This window comes from Procambarus clarkii, chromosome 16 (genome assembly GCF_040958095.1).
Source record: "Procambarus clarkii isolate CNS0578487 chromosome 16, FALCON_Pclarkii_2.0, whole genome shotgun sequence".
NCBI classification, from domain to species: domain Eukaryota; kingdom Metazoa; phylum Arthropoda; class Malacostraca; order Decapoda; family Cambaridae; genus Procambarus; species Procambarus clarkii.
The window spans coordinates 34348167-34361169 of NC_091165.1; the positions used below are offsets into that span (position 1 = coordinate 34348167).

Sequence of the window (13003 nt, forward strand, 5' to 3'; positions counted from 1 at the left end):
ATTTGGCTACTGGCAATAGAGGTAGTGAGCTCCATTCTTTACTTCTGTCATCATACAGTTTTGTGCATCTCCCATTGCTGGGTGTTGTTGTTGTCCCATGCAGTGCCCTTCATACACACCTTTGCAGCATAGGTGAGACTCATTTAAAGGACGTTTTGCTTTTGGGATATATTTGAGAGAATTAAAATGATTAGAATTTCTGGTTTTATGAAAGCATCTTTGAGTGGGTAACACAACTACTCTTATTTTTTGTACATCATCTCTGGTTACCCGAAATGCTGCGCGTACTAGTGGCTTTACAAGAATGTAATTACTATGCTATGTATCCTCACAATCCCAATGTACCGTCTTGTATATATATAAATAAATAAATATATAAATAAATCTCCTATGCTAAGAGGTAAGCCTTTTTGAGTCAGGGAGTATGGTATGCGAGGTGGGCATAGGAGCTGGGTTTTCTGCTGCTGCCTCTTGGTGGTGGTTGTCAGAAATTTGTGAACATGGTGGTCACTTATGTCAACAGGTCTGTAGGACCATATTTTTAGTGAATGTACTGTTTTTGGTTGGATTCATTACTCTCCATTGGCTCCCAAGTACCTCAATCCTTTGGGAATAGTTTGATAAAGTTTGCATCAGTGCTGGAGCGTGCACACTTACCCTGCTTGACTGCACATGATCTTCAATGGGCACATCAGATGTTAACACTTTCGCGCTCTCCGCAAAGGTCACTCAGCCAACCGAATGCGAGCGCTGCGTTTTTATCGCTTAAGCGTAAAAACAAAAATGTGTATACTCTTTTTACTCTTCTGACCTTAGTTCTCATGCTACGTATTTCATTTTGGTACCAACGTGTTCGCAATAAAATTCTCTAGAAGAACATTAGTAAAATAAGTCACGAAACATATAGGGATACCAGCACCAAATAAATAACTACGTAGATGACTCGCCATGAGCGCCCATCAGCAACAAAATGTTTTTACTCTTGGGATTGTAATCACCTCCACACTTGTTCTACAGCGTTAATTTTGGTATCAATGGACTCGCAATGAAATTCCCAACACGGTGATATGAATATAAGCGTAGAATAATGATGCAGCCCGCCTGCAAGAGTGTGGGAAGTGGTGAAATTGTTACCCGGTATCGGTGACGGGACGACGCACGGCGCTTTGAAAGTTTATACTTATTTCACTCTCATGACATTAATTTTCTATGTACGTCATTCATTTTTATGTCAATGTGTTTGCAATAGAATGTTCTATGTGCCCATAGGTAAAAAATATCAACAAAGCGTAAGTTAGAATAGCGACAAATATAAAACAACGCTGGAACATATCAGTGAGCGTCAAACACACACGAAATATTTTTACTTTTGTTATGTTTGTCAAGATTATACTTGTTGCACACAGTTATTTTTGGTTGTATATTGATCGGAATAAAATTCCCTAAACAGACATATGCATATAATACATGGTATGGGGGGAAGAATTACCAGTATAAACGGCTAAAGTCACCCACCTGCAACCCGTTTGGGACAAAATACCATTTGATCGAAGTTATCCACACCTTTCATGAACTTATTGTACCATGCAGCCTAGTGGTGAGAAAGAGAGCCTCATAGCGCGCAGTTTGAAACAAACCCAAAGTAAATCGGATAAAAATTGAATTTTATACAAATATTTTAAAAGTAGACATAACTTTATGTCCACTATGCGTTTACGTTAGACGAAACCGAACGCGCCGGCGCGTCCAGATAGCGCGAAAGTGTTAAACTGGGAAGCAGCAGAATGACTTGCTAAGAGAGTTACTTCTCTTAAAGCTTGAAACTTTTCAAGCATTAAGAATGGGGGGGGAAGAGAAGGTGAAGGGCAATTATGGTCTGGCATACATCTTTTGGGGGTATAAATACTGAATAAATGTCAGTAAAGTACAGTACTGTTATACAATTTCTCTATTTTTGTCAGGTCACAGATGAAAGCTTCTGGTACATAACACACTGCTTCCTAGCAGCAATTCTCCATTTATTATAGTAAGTATAATTCATCCTCCTTTGTAATTTTTTTTACCTGTTTTAAGTATTATTAGAAACTTGAATTGGCCTAAATTTATTCAGCATATCACTATTTAGTAAAATTTAAAGAATGTTGATGTTATAATTTTTCATATTACAGAAACAGACATGCTTGGGTAGTGAATGTGAAATAAAATTGCACTGTATTGAAAACATGTTTATGGTGCTAATATTCCATTTCAAATGGATAATGTTCAGCTACAGTCCCTGGAAGTGGGGCAGAGGGGAAGATTTTGACACTTGTTGTGTGCTGTCCTGTATAACTACAAAACAGACTTTGGTTAATATTTCAAAGTATTATCTAAATACATGATTGTTGCATCTTTTATATTGCTTGTGTTATATTATTTGTGTTATTTGTTATATTAAATATCATTTGAAGACATAACATATGTTGGGGGTTAGATACAGGTCATGATACACAATATAATTGTTTAGAAGCAACACTTATGTTTGGCCTTTTAAATGTTGAGCTGAGCATGTTCAACATGACTATGTAAGCCTAACTACTATCTTTTCTGGGTGGAGCCCCTACGGCTCCCTGGAGCTTACTAGGCTAATGTCAGACTTTGGCATCAGTCATGTATATGGAGTTCTTTGGGCCTACTGGGGACCACGAGCCAGAACCTGGCCCCCTTCTAGAGAGGCAAGGGGAGCAATGGCCTATAGAAACCCCCGTGTGGTTGGAAACATTCTATGTCTGCCATCGACTGGGTTAGGCACCCAGAAAGGTAAGCTTTCCAAAACAAACCCCAATTCTGGTGAAAATTGCAACCAAAAGCTGAACGAGTGGATAGAACTCCTCAAACAAAAACGAGCAAACTTAATATGATGTCACCCGTCGCCGCGCCATCGTTTGTGCAGCTCCCCCCCTCCCTCCCGGGGAGTCGGAAGGGGGAGCCCCAGACCCCCCCCCCCCCCCCGTGCCGGTGCTCCACAACTCCAATTCTTGAGGCTGATGCTATAGGCAGCGATTGTGTGCTCTGGCTCCAGATTTTTACAGAGCTGTGCTTTGTGTGTGGCGTTTGTTCTCTAGGGGTGCGAGAGCCAGGAGCTCCTCTTCAGTATCAGAGGATCTGCCTCTGCGGTCCGTTAACTGCTCTGTTTTGCGGCCGCCCTTTGGGTACTTGGGTGTTTTGTCTCCTTACTTTACCTTAGGGTAAGAGGCAGTTTTGCACTGGTAAGGGGCGCAGGGTGCTGCACAGCTTGTCACCAATCACAGCAGCCGGCTCTGTTCCTTGGGGTACGTTGTCCTCTTGAGGGGTTTTGTTTTTATTTTTATTTTTGCCTGGGTCTATTCTATAAATTCATAAACAACAAATTGCCGGTAAAGGATAATATTCAGAGGTTGAAAATGGGAAATAGATTCACGGAAGATGAAAAGGAAATGTGTGAAACACTAAACGAAAAGTTCCAAAGTGTGTTTGTACAAAATGAAATCTTTAGGGAACCAGATACAATAAGAATTCCAGAGAACAACATAGAGCACATAGAGTGTCTAGAGACGAAGTGGAAAAAATGCTTAAGGAGCTCGGTAAGAACAAAGCAGCTGGACCAGATGGCGTTTCACCATGGGTTCTGAGAGAATGTGCATCTGAGCTCAGCATTCCACTTCACCTGATCTTTCAGGCATCCCTGTGTACAGGAATCGTAGCAGACGTGTGGAAACAGGCTAACATAGTTCCAATCTACAAAAGTGGCAGCAGGGAAGACCCCCCTCAATTATAGACCTGTATCATTGACAAGTGTAATAGTGAAAGTATTGGAAAAGCTAATCAAAACTAAATGGGTAGAACACCTGGAGAGAAATGATATAATATCAGACAGACAGTATGGTTTTCGATCTGGAAGATCCTGTGTATCGAATTTACTCAGTTTCTATGATCGAGCCACAGAGATATTACAGGAAAGAGATGGTTGGGTTGACTGCATCTATCTGGACCTAAAAAAGGCTTTCGACAGAGTTCCACATAAGAGGTTGTTCTGGAAACTGGAAAATATTGGAGGGGTGACAGGTAAGCTTCTATCATGGATGAAAAATTTTCTGACTGATAGAAAAATGAGGGCAGTAATCAGAGGCAATGTATCGGAATGGAGAAATGTCACAAGTGGAGTACCACAGGGTTCAGTTCTTGCACCAGTGATGTTTATTGTGTACATAAATGATCTACCAGTTGGTATACAGAATTATATGAACATGTTTGCTGATGATGCTAAGATAATAGGAAGGATAAGAAATTTAGATGATTGTCATGCCCTTCAAGAAGACCTGGACAAAATAAGTATATGGAGCACCACCTGGCAAATGGAATTTAATGTTAATAAATGTCATGTTATGGAATGTGGAATAGGAGAACATAGACCCCATACAACCTATATATTATGTGAGAAATCTTTAAAGAATTCTGATAAAGAAAGAGATCTAGGAGTGGTTCTAGATAGAAAACTATCACCTGAGGACCACATAAAGAATATTGTGCAAGGAACCTATGCAATGCTTTCTAACTTCAGAATTGCATTTAAATACATGGATGGCGATATACTAAAGAAATTGTTCATGACTTTTGTTAGGCCAAAGCTAGAATATGCAGCTGTTGTGTGGTGCCCACATCTTAAGAAGCACATCAACAAACTGGAAAAGGTGCAAAGACATGCTACTAAGTGGCTCCCAGAACTGAAGGGCAAGAGCTACGAGGAGAGGTTAGAAGCATTAAATATGCCAAAACTAGAAGACAGAAGAAAAAGAGGTGATATGATCACTACGTACAAAATAGTAACAGGAATTGATAAAATCGACAGGGAAGACTTCCTGAGACCTGGAACTTCAAGAACAAGAGGTCATAGATTTAAACTAGCTAAACACAGATTCCGAAGAAATATAAGAAAATTCACCTTCGCAAATAGAGTGGTAGATGGTTGGAACAAGTTAAGTGAGAAGGTGGTGGAGGCCAAGACCGTTAGTAGTTTCAAAGCGTTATATGACAGAGTGCTGGGAAGACGGGACACCACGAGCGTAGCTCTCATCCTGTAACTACACTTAGGTAATTACACTTAGGTAATTACACACACACAGTATGTCACAGTGTGTCAGTAGTTTCAAAGTAGTAGTCAGTAGGTTCAAAGCGTTATATGACAAAGAGTGCTGGGAAGACGGGACAGCACGAGCGTAGCTCTCATCCTGTAAGTACACTTAGGTAATTACTTAGGTAATTACAGAATGATACACAGAGAATGACAAGGTGGTGTGTGAAGAACTCAACAAGAGATTCCAGGAGGTCTTCACAATAGAACAAGGAGAAGCCCCTGCACTAAATGAGGCGGCGGCAAACCAAGCAACCTTGGAGGAATTTGACCTCACCAGTGATGAGGTCAAAAGGTGTCTGCTGGAGCTGGATGTGACAAAGGCTGTTGGGCCTGATAGAATCTCACCATGGATACTAAAGGAAGGTGCAGAAGCGCTAAGTGTGCCACTCTCTATGGTGTATAACAGGTCACTAGAAACAGGAGACTTACCAGAAAGTTGGAAGACAGCTAACGTGGTCCCAATATACAAAAAGGGTGACAGGCAAGAGGCACTGAATTACAGGCCAGTTTCCTTAACTTGTATACCATGCAAGGTGCTGGAGAAGATCGTGAGGAAAAGGCTCGTAAAGCATCTGGAGGGAAATAACTTTGTAACACACCACCAACATGGGTTCAGAGATGGTAAATCGTGGCTCACAGGTTTAATAGAATTTTATGACCAGGCAACGAAAATTAGGCAGGAAAGAGAAGGGTGGGCCGACTGCATTTTCCTGGATTGCCAAAAAGCCTTTGACACAGTACCCCATAAAAGGCTGTTAAAAAAGTTGGAGCAATAGGCAGGAGTAAAAGGGAAGGTGCTCCAGTGGATAAGGGAGTACTTTAGCAACAGGAAACAGCGAGTAACGGTGAGGGGGGAGACATCAGAGTGGCGAGATGTCACCAGCGGAGTCCCACAGGGCTCAGTACTTGGACCCATCCTGTTTCTAATATATGTGAACGATCTTCCAGAGGGTATAGACTCATTCCTCTCGATGTTTGCTGCTGATGCAAAAATTATAAGAATCAAGACGGAAGATACAGAGACTACAGGATGACCTGGACAAACTGGAGGAATGGTCTAGAAAATGGTTGCTAAAGTTCAACTCAGGAAGTGTAAGGCAATGAAATTAGGCGAAGGGAGCAGGAGGCTGAACACAAGGTACCATCTGGGAGGTGAAATCCTGCAAGAGTCAAATAGAAAGATCTGGGGGTTGATATCACACCGAACCTGTCCCCAGAGGCCCACATCAAAAGGATATCATCACCAGCATATGCTAGACTGGCCAACATAAGAACTGCCTTTAGAAACTTGTGTAAGGAATCGTTCAGGACCCTGTATACCACTTATGTCGGACCAATCCTGGAATATGCGGCTCCAGCCTGGAGTCCATACCTAGTTAAACACAAGACAAAGTTAGAGAAGATTCAGTGGTATGCCATCAGGCTCATCCCGGAACTGAGAGGTATGAGCTACGAGGAAAGGCTAAAGGAGCTGAACCTCACGTCCCTGGAAAACAGAAGGGTAAGGGGAGACATGATAACCACCTACAAAATTCTCGGGAATTGACAGGGTGGACAAAGACAAACTCTTCAGCACGGGTGGGACACGAACAAGGAGACACAGGTGGAAACTTAGTACCCAGATGAGCAACAGAGACGTTAGAAAGAATTTTTTCAGTGTCAGAGTAGTTAATAAATGGAATGCACTAGGCAGTGATGTGGTGGAGGCTGACTCCATACACAGTTTCAAATGTAGATATGATAGAGCCCAGTAGGCTCAGGAATCTGTACACCAGTTGATTGACAGTTGAGAGGCAGGACTAAAGAGACAAAGCTCAACCCCTGCAAGCACAATTAGGTGAGTACAATTAGGTGAGTACTAGTCGGTGTCACCAGAGCAGAACCTGTGTGTGTGTGGTCGATTTCGTGGTGCTTAAAGCAGCTTTATCCTTCCCACCAGGATCAGCAGGTGGGTTCACAGGACTAAGACCCAACCACATCAAACAAATGGTCAACCCTGCACTGGGAAACATTGCACAGAGCCTCCTGGTGGAACTAACTAGATTCTCCAACCCATGTCTAGCTGGCAACATACTAGAGACCATTCGGCCTCTCTTTTTTGGCGCTACCTTCTGTGCCCTGAGGAAAAAGGAGGAAGGAATCGGACCGATAGCTGTGGGCAATTCACTCTGGCGCCTCATCGCTAAACCTACTGCTAGAACAGTTAGGAAGGTAGCAGCAGACATGAAAAGCCAAGAGAGCTTGGGTTTGGCATTCCCCAAGGGTGTGAGGCAGCAGCTCATGCAGCTAGGGCATACATTGCCAACATTACAGGTGAAAAAGCCTTGATAAAACTGGATTTAAAAAAAGGCTTTCAATATGGTAAGAAGGGATGCAGCACTCAGTGCAGTTCAATGCTTTTTCCTTCTCTCTACCAGTTTGTAAACTCATGTTACAGTAAGGCTCTAACTCTGTTATTCGGGAACATGAAATTGAATCACAAGAAGGTGTCTAACAGGGTCACCCCCTTGCTCATTTTCTTTTCTGCCTAGTCATCAAGGAAGTTACTGATAACCTGTCCAGTGAGCTCAACTCTTGGTTTTTGGATGATGGTACTCTAGCTGGCTCCCCAGATTCCCTCCTGGATGACATCAGAATAATTCAGGAGCAAGGAGAAAGTTTAGGCCTTGCCCTAACATAAAGACTGTAACGTAAGGATACAATACACAGACATCCCATTAATGGTTAAGGATTCTAGGGATCCACATGTACTGGTCATTAGGCCTTGTGTAGTTTCCTCTTGTTATTTTAGGAAGAGTCATGGTCAGTGTGTGGGGATTTATTTTCTATTGAACATTCTATTTTGTAATTTCAAAGCGTTATATGACAGAGTGCTGGGAAGACGGGATACCACGAGCGTAGCACTCATCCTGTAACTACACTTGGGTAATTACCCTGAACTCTTCCAAGTGCAAAATAACCTCCACCAATCAGCACATAATAGAGTGAATAAAGGTTGTTTTGCCTGATATCCATATAACCAACACTGTGAACAGCACACTCCTAGCTCCTCTTGGAGGGAATGCCATCGACAAGGTCCTTGGTAAGATCACTGACCTGAAGAAGATGGAGGAGAGGATTGAAGACATTGATGCTCATGATGCACTTTACCTCATCACCAGATGCTTGTCCCTTCCCCAGGCTGACCTTCTTTCTCAGATGTTTGCCATCTTTCAATAATATTAAATTAGAAGAGTAAGACAGCCTGCTGAAATCACTGCTAGAAAAAGCGCTCGACCTTTCTCTCAGCGACTCGGTAGAAAGGAGTCTCCCCTCCTGTCAGACTCGGGCGGCCTTGGTGTTCGCACATCAACACAAATTCCTGTACCAGCATTCCTGTCCTCTTCAGTGGCATCTGACAACCTGGTGAAGGAAATCCTACCTGAGTACCTAGGTCAACAGGCAGGGGTACATGATCCCAGCTTCATGGTCAGCACCACCAAATGGGTCTCTCTTGCAGGACCAGCACCCCAACCACCACCTTCTGAAGTTCACGAGCAGTCCAGCTGGGATTGCCCCATTGTCGACCAAGCAGCTGCGACATGCCTAGAAACTGCGAGAACACCACATGACACTGGCCGACTTAGAGCTGTAGCAGCTCCCCATGGAGGTGACTTCCTATTAGCAACCTCAATGTCGGCAATCGGCATGTGTGTCTCACTGCAGACCCTCTGAATTGCTGTGGCTCTCCGACTCGACCCACACTGAATACAGGTGTATTTGCAGCGAGGCAGTTGCTGACAGGTACGGATGGCATGGCCTTCTCTGCCAAAGGATAGGAGGATGGCATGCAAGACACTGCAAGGTTAAAGACATTATTAACCACTGCCGTGCCAACCAAAAAAGCACCTTTTGATTATTTCGTACCCATTCAAAATGCATATGTGGTAGATTGTGTACAAAATGAACTCTTGGGACCTCCAGTGAGAGGCAGCCATCTTGGAAAAATTCCCAGAATGTCCTAGGGCTGCTGGCTGGCATAGTACCGAGTGAGAAACCATGGGTGGCGCACACGCCTCTGGCTCCCAAACACCTGTCTGGTGCAGTGTTGAAAAATCGCTCTCTGTCGGTGAAATTCAGACATCTGACATGATGCATCAAATACAAGTAGCATAGATGAACAGTGTTAGCTGCTTCCATGGTGGTGTTTTCCATAGATATTTTCAAGAATAGTCGAATCTTGTAGCGACTAGCAACTCGTAGCGAATAGCGACTCGTAGGAAAATAGTGCAGTTTTTGTGATTAACATTAGAACTTTGTGTAAAAGAGATTAAACGCCACACAGATCCACATGGGAACAGTGCCACAAGGCCATGTTTACAAAAGTATAGGTGATATATTTGGACCATAGTGAACAGTGAAGTGTAACACGACACACAAAAGTTGAAACGTAGGAATACCTGTATTGCCATGTGAAAAAGTGGAGATGTATAAGAGTGCCAAAATAAGGCAACCCCCTTGAATGTGTATTCTCTAGCCACGAGGTGATCAGGGTTAGAGTCGTACTCGGGGAGAATATATTGTGAATTTACACTGAAGTACGGGAATGTGAATCCAGAAATAAATAATAGTCAATAGAGGAAGCCAGAAAATAATCAAAATTCCTTATGGTAATGTATACAGCCAATAAGGCATTAATGGTTTAAGATCAAAGAAGTGGCAACAGGACACATCCACCCAGAGACCTGAGGGGAAGGTTACGGTCAACAACAGTTGACTTGGGAGTACCTCTACATACAACAAGTACCTGCTTGACTTGTGAGTAACTCCTCAACATACAATAATTACCTGCACATAAGGGTTAAGAATATCAAGTTAAATATATACATATACTGTAATATTAGAAATAGTAAAATACTGAAATACTAAGGACACCAAATAGGAAACTGGCACCTCCACACTGGTGGTGACAGAGATCCAGGAAACAGCCAGGAAGTGGAGCCACACGCTAAACTCCAGGTTGCTATCTACAGTATACCCTAGAACATGCAGCTGGGTAGTGCTTGAGATAAAGGGAACAGACAACAATATCTGTACAGTGGCACCTCGATTAATGTGCGGCTCTATCTACGAGCATTTCGAGTAATGAGCGAGCCACTCGCAGAAAATTTGTCTCTACTAACGAGCTTTTCCTTGATTAACGAGCGTTTCCGCTGGTTCTCAGACATCTTTTATGACAGTTTTGTTGTTGTTTCGCAAGACGAGTTGTCCACATAACGAGCTCGGTGCCGGAACAGATTAAACTCGTTAATCAAGGTGCCACTGTAATTGTAATAGACCAAGTGTGAAGACTATAGTCAGGGAGGAACTGAAGCAGGAACTCAGGAAGTTGTAAACTCTGATTCAGTATGCCTGGATGCAGACAACAGTAGACTAAAAAGTGTAACAGACAGCACTGACAGCTCGATAGATACAGACATTACAACGGTCCCCGATAGAGCTCGGACCAGAAGGACAGACATGTGCAAATTTTATGCAAAGGGCATATGCAGATATAGATATGCTGGAAATAAGAAAGGATTAGAATGCAGTTATCACCATCCCAAAAAATGTTTAAATATGCTAAAGAAAGGACAGTGTCGATTTGGATCAACATGTAGGTTTTCCATCCAGATATGTGTCAAACCTCACTCAGAGACAGAAAATGCTATAACCTCAGCTGCCCATTTTTTCATGTGAAAGGCACAAAACGCTACTTAACCACTGTGCTGCGCCGAGTTTATTGTGAAATTCCCCCTGTGCCCCCTGTGCGCATGAAATAAAGTGTTCCCAAAAAATTCTTTTTTCTTCGTAAAATGATAAATTACCTCCCTGAACATGTCAATGTAAAAATAACAAATTCCACTTACTTTGGCTGTGGGGACAAGGTATGTTGTGACGTCAACAGGGCCTGGTCGCCCGTGCATGAATCGCCCAGACACGGTCGCGCAGACCATTCAAACACAGTGTGTTGCCACAAATATATTTTCAATTATTTGTTCTATGTATTCCCAATGCGATTTGATTTGCTTTTAATCGTATATGATGCATATTTGTGTCCTTTACAATATGTATACAGTAGAACATTCATAACGTTCCATGAAATTGTGATACATGTGTCAGTAATATGTCCACAATAAATGTTTACTGTCGCAATATTACATGTTAAAAATTCACTAAAATTACAATATGTATAGTTTCACATACTGTATTACACACTCAGCACTTCAGAAGCGAGTAATATTCAATGAAGTAGTCCATGGTTCACAGCACGACTTCGCTCACGTTGTACCAGGTACAGATAAATTTTAGCTTCCTGTTTCTTCATTCTGTGCGCTTGCAAATAACGCACTCACGTACACCCTTGGCTTTAGTACTTGTAGGTTGTATGTAGTCAAGCTTGTAAAGCATAAGGTAGTATTAAAAAGATTATAGGAAAAAGATCTATTTGTAAGGTAGTCTTGAAAAGATTGCTTTATATGGTCCCACACAGGAAGAGATTCAGCTTGCCTCAATGAGTGTCCGTCAGTCAGAAAGAGATTCAGCTAGCCTCAAAGAGTGTCCGTCAGTCAGAAAGAGATTCAGGTATTCTTGAAAATATCTATGGAAAACACCACCATGGAAGCCACTAACACTGTTCATCTATACTACTTGTATCAGAGGCATCATCACTGAACGCAGAAAACGATTCATTTATGTATCATCTAAATAATTGGAGATAGCATAGGATTGCAAGGGTGACGCTTAGAGCTACAACTGGATATGCTGGCTGTATCTTCCTCATAGGAGCTGTATCACTTGCATCCAACTTTTGTGTTAGGTTCTTATTGCGCCTTGCTTCACCAGTATTATGACCCTTACGTTCTTCAAACAATAAGGTTTGGATTTCACCGACAGAGCGTTATCTTTCAACTCCACGTTGGACAGGTGTTTGGGAGCCAGAGGCACGTGCGCCACCCATGGTTGCTCACTCAGTACTAACCCAGCCAGCAGTGCTAGGGCATTCTGGGAATTTTTTTCAAGATGGCTGCCTCTCATTGGAGGTCCTAAGAGTCCATTTCGTACACAACCAACCTCATACACATTTAGAATGGGTACCAAAAAATCAGAGTTTTCTCGGTTGGCGTAGCTTCCCGCCGACCGAGAATACTCGGTTTGGCGCAGTTAAGTGGTTAAACGAGTGGCAAGCAAGATAATGAATTTAGAGGAAACTCAAATAATTTTTTATACCAAGCAAAATGAGATTTCAAAAGAGGGAACATAGAGAATGTATGGAACTGGGTGACAGACCCACTTGCATACCAAAATCACAGATACAATTACACACCAAAAAGGAACTGCAACTATGACAGACAACTGCCCTAGAGCAATCAGCACTTGTTAGAACAAACTCAATATGTCCACGCATAATGGACCTGCCAAAAGTGTCTCCCAATCAAACTACCCCAAATGGAATAACCTCATTCATCTTGGCCAGCATACAAGGACTAAAAACAAGAACAAAAAACAAAGTACCAATCATAAATGGCCTCACAGAGTCAAATGCAGTATTTGGAGCTTTCACAGTGACCCATGCAGCAGAATTCTTGGACAGTGAGTTCTGGATACCAGGATATAATCTGTACAGGTGTGATAGGGAAAATAGGTTACATGGAGGAGTTGGTCTGTATATTAGGGAAGACCTTGTATGCTCGGAGCTCCTTAACTCTACAAATGAGGTGGTAGAAATACTGGGAGTAAAAATAGAGAAAATAAGCTTGGTTATTATTCTAATATACAAAGTGCCAGATGCAATGGCTGAGGAATTCACAGAACAAATAAACAAAATAGAGA

At 42.4% G+C, this 13003-nt stretch overlaps 1 protein-coding gene across 4 annotated transcripts in view; it reads left to right on the forward strand.

Moving 5' to 3' along the window:
- Nucleotides 1–13003, forward strand: part of LOC123760118 (beta-1,3-galactosyltransferase 1) — a 133913-nt gene that overhangs the window by 19018 nt on the left and 101892 nt on the right. For all 4 annotated transcript variants that reach the window (XM_045745607.2, XM_045745605.2, XM_069325434.1 and 1 more), the window contains exon 2: nt 1962–2026. The gene's annotated coding sequence lies outside the window, so the exon portion shown is untranslated. The remainder of the gene's footprint in view (nt 1–1961; nt 2027–13003) is intronic.